A 4950-nucleotide genomic window follows, 5' to 3' on the forward strand; every position below is an offset into this window, starting at 1 on the left:
TCCGTCTCTTTAGTTGCTGAGCATCAAGCAGAGAGGCATCAAGTACCATTTTGAGAATCTTTGGTATGGCCCGGCTGGGGATCGAAACCACAACCTTGCGCACCGTAGCTGGATACTCTACCTTCATGCTACAGGCGCTCTATACAAGTCGGCTCATCCATAGACTAGTAAACCACGTCGTTGTATTTCGCTGCAGATTAAACTTTCAATGGGATCTATTTTTTTATATGTTCACTGAATACAACGACTAGTTCCAAGAGGCGCTTTTTACTAAATAAACGGTGGAGTGCTTTTTATACCGCGGCGGAGTGCTCAATTAAAACAGCGCACTCACTCTCGCGGATTAGAATAAAAAAGTAAACAAAACTCAGTACTTTTTATGCTTTAAAAGATTTTATTATTATTATTTTTTTTTAAATGAGACTTTTCTTGAAAAACTAAGTCTATTCACTCAAATTAAAACAAACTCACATCCTGATTATTTTTTTATTTTAATGTATTATAAAAGAAGGTGAGTACAATGGAATATCAGTCAATTTAGAAGCTTTTTTTTTTTGAAAAAATTGAAAGTTCGGATCAGGTGACGTTAGCGTGGTCGGTGTCGTTTAAGTGAACTAGTATATTTTACAAGTTCACTTAAGCGACACCACCCAAAATGATAGTACCGAACTGACGATGGCACATTTCAGAAAGTGGGCCACCGTCTAAGATATAATTTACTGACCAGCCAGAATTCACTAGTTCACTTAAGCGACACCCACTAGTTCACTTAAGCGACACCCACTAGTTCACTTAAGCGACACCCACTAGTTCACTTAAGCGACACCCACTAGTTCACTTAAGCGACACCTACTAGTTCACTTAAGCGACACCCACTAGTTCACTTAAGCGACACCTACTAGTTCACTTAAGCGACACCCCACTAGTTCACTTAAGCGACCACCCACTAGTTTCACTTAAGCGCGCCACTAGTTCCACTTAAGCGACACCTTACTAGTTCACTTAAGCGACACCCACTAGTTCACTTAAGCGACACCTACTAGTTCACTTAAGCGACACCAAACTTTACAAGTTCACTTAAGCGACACATTCTAGTTCACTTAAGCGACACCCACTAGTTCACTTAAGCGACACCCACTAGTTCACTTAAGCGACACCTACTAGTTCACTTAAGCGACACCAAACTTTACAAGTTCACTTAGGCGACACATTCTAGTTCACTTAAGCGACACCAAACCTTACAAGTTCACTTACACCCACTAGTTCACTTAAGCGACACCAAACTTTACAAGTTCACTTAAGCGACACATTCTAGTTTACTTAAGCGACACCAAACCTTACAAATTCACTTTGCTGGCTTGGATGATCTGCTGGCTTATCCAAGCCTCGCAGCAAGTTTAGCTAGTTCCGGACCATCGCGCCGTATTCGTAGCGGCTATATCGTCCAGGATAGGTCGAATTCTTTGCGAATGTCACGTCACTGAGATGCTTTTACAAGGGAGTTTTGTACAAGCATAAAGTCAATAAAATCAAATGCAATGCAATGCTTCGCCGCCAAGAAAAGTAGGCAAATCGTAATTGCCATTTACACTTATCAAATATAAATGAAATTCAAAATGACGTCATTACGAAAATAAAAATTAGTACCTTAGAGGTGGATCCTTATCTTGAGGTCGAGATTTAGTTGATATAGCATTATATTTTGGCTTTTTGCTATAGCATAATTTTGCTGGCTCAGCAAAAAAGGAAATTTTTGCTTATTAGGACAAAATGAGAAAACGTATTTAAGCTTTTATGCCTAAGAAAATTTTTTTCTAAGAAAATCCAATTTCGCGAAAACTAATTCCTATGAAATAAGTCAATTTTAATGATTTGCAAAATAAAATTCCATCAAAACACGCGGATCTTTGCGAATGGCCTGATTCGCGAAATATTTGGACGCGAAAATTTCTGACATTAAAGTAGCTTACATCCACTCCAATTCACGCTGAAACTCTAAAGATGGAGGCCGGTATCCGACCGGAGAGGAAATGATAGTCGGTCTCAATTGTTCTTGTTGGAGCAAACCAATAATAAGGAGGTGGACCTGATAATCCCCGAAAATCAGAATTGGGGCCGGCGGGGCCTCATTCTGCAATGCCTCATTCCGTTGCTAGGTCACTTGAACTATAATCCAAACCTTTCAGGTTTTTAAACTCTTTCTAACAGTCAAAGCTTTAGCTTGTGGGAAAGGGATTCTACATCAAGTGCCAGATACCTTATCGGTAGAAAATATGTCAGCAAAAAAATTCCTCTTTTTGCCGAAGAATATTTTTCCCGGTGAATTTTTTACCGATAAGGTATTGAGTAACGTTAGGTTTCCAGAGGAATGGATAACGGTAAAACGCCAATAAATAAATTGAATAATCATTGCGGTCATAAATGTTTCCCTCGGCTCCTGTCGGGTGTTTTTTTGTCTTATATGGTACTGAAACCGTATTCAACAACCACGCATTCGGTATTCAGCAAAAATGTTGGGGGGCCTCTTAGTTTCATGTAAAGAAATGGTATAATTCGTTCGTCATCGTTTCGTTGTCGTTTCGTTGTCTTTCCCTTTTGATGCGTTTGCCTCTCTAAGGAAAACTTAATTTTCATTTGGGAATTGAAATGACTGTAGTCAGATGAAAAAATGATTAAATTTTTACGAAAAATGGTTTAATGGAGGAAGGAGAGTGAACAATAATGTCATTACTGCGGACAAGGCTAGAACATGAGAAATCAATGAAAATCTTGCTCGTTGTCTATCCAGTGTCTATAATAAATTCTTGGTTGAATAAATTCAGCTTAGATTTGAAAAGGAAAGCGGGGCTATAAGTCCGTACTAGCCCCGCTTTTTTTGTAATCGCCCTGATATGAACGAGGATTTCAATTACCTAATCGGCCTTTTTTACGCCGGACCTTTGGCGTTAGTTTTGGACCGGCATAAAAAGGGCCAAGATATTTTGCAATTTTTACCTAAAGCTAAAATCGGCGTTAATGTTTGATCATTATTTCTCAATTTGAAGGGTTTTAGTTGTGATTTAAAGACGAAAATTATCCATTGTTTTACTCCATACCGTATCACTTCGAATAAACGCCCACCTTTTAGGAGGGGCGTTTATTCCAGGGAGCGTTTAAAAGAATGGGGCGTTTATTAAACAATTTGTATCCAAGGCCATTTTGTTAAAGTAAATTGGGAGCTTTTTTGCCTTTTTGTTCTTCTGTTTGTACAAATATGTTCTTTCAGAGATGTGGAACTGGTGTCAAAATTACTTTAAATACTAAAAGAATACAATCTTTAACACTGTATCTAAGTTTTTCTCCATACGAGACTTAATTACAGCTGATTGTTTCAAACGCCCCTCCCAGAAAGGGAAGGCGTTTATTCAAAGGGGGCGTTAATTTGAGGGCGCGTATATTAAAAGTTTTTCCCTTAAAGAGGGGCGTTTTTTGGAGGGACGTTAAAAAGAAGGGGGCGTTTATTCGAAGTAATGCGTTATCGGATATCCGCGGTATCTAAAACTTCACAAAAATCATTCCCAATGGAATTTTTTTACTATATATATCATTAAATACTAATTTGAAGCATGAGTAGCCGTTTTTACAAATTTTGGCGTTATTAACGGCCCTAATTGGCGTAAGCCCAAATTGTGGCGTAAAAGGGGCTAGCATTAAATTAGGGCCGGCGTAAAAGAGCCAATAAGGTATAGTTGAAAAGTATCGTACGATATCTTTGGAGCATTTTTATTGGTAAAATATCGCACGAAATTTTTAAGCCAATCAAAAGAAGAGTCGATGGAATGTTTTAATAATTTCCGAAAAAAATAAGGAACAGAAAAGGAAAAAAAATCAAACTACAGAAGACAATAGAGGAGACCATACGTGACCATATAATAATTTTCCCTAAGATAAGAAAGTCCAATCTGTTTCCAATACCGAGTCCAATGCAATGTCATCTTTTTGGAAACAGATGTCTGTTTCCCGATTTATCATGTCATCTCCCTAGAAATATTGATCTGTTTCTCTTTAATGACGTCTCAGCTGGAGCGGGGAAACAGATAGTTTTAAGGAAAAGGTCTTTCCTAGATAACCGGATCTGTTTCCCCATTTTTCGAAAAAAAGCTCTCTCCTGGAAGAGGGAAACAGATATTTCGGGGAAATGGGCTCGTTGGCTGCTTCTGGAATAACATGGTATTCTTGGGTAATCTTCGTTTCACGAACATTCCAAATTAGTATTTATATACAGTAATATTTTGAAATGTTTTCCAAATCATGTTATTACTAATATTTACCTCTATCAAACGCATTGCCCACGAAAGCTCGGTCAATATTTTACGGTATTGCCCTCATAAATAGTTAGTAAGAAAATGGCTCTTCTTACTATTATACAATAAGGACCGGTTACTGAGGGTTATACTAATACAATAATGACCGGTTATTGAGGGCTTTACTGAGAAATATTGCCCGAGGTCAAGTAACAACCGAGCTTGCGAGGTTGTTGCGTTAACCGAGGGCAACATTTTCAGTACAGCCCGAAAAAACCCGGTTATTATTGTATTTGTCAATCGTTTCCTTCTGCTTCGATTGATTTTTAGCGCTTTATCCAGGAAAAATAGCGAAATAAAGCGAGAAAAACAAGTGAAAAGAGATAAAAAATTATTATAATTTCTGACGTCAGAAATAAAAAATGAGAGAAATGATGTCAACGCATTGTTCATTTTCCTTTGAAAAAGAGACGTCACGATGAATTCTCCTAACGACGGGCAACTCTGGACAATGTAGGCCCGTCGTCATGCGAAAAGAACCAATTGCATTGCGCAAAAAGTCGTGTAGCCCGCTTCGAAAAAGTAACCGGTCAACAATGAGAAATGTTGTCCGAGGTCGTTGCGTTGACCGAGGGCAATATTTCTCAGTATAGCAAAAAAAAAAAAA

Source organism: Clytia hemisphaerica, unplaced genomic scaffold (genome assembly GCF_902728285.1).
Source record: "Clytia hemisphaerica strain Z4C2 unplaced genomic scaffold, Clytia hemisphaerica genome assembly, whole genome shotgun sequence".
Taxonomy (NCBI): Eukaryota; Metazoa; Cnidaria; class Hydrozoa; order Leptothecata; family Clytiidae; genus Clytia; species Clytia hemisphaerica.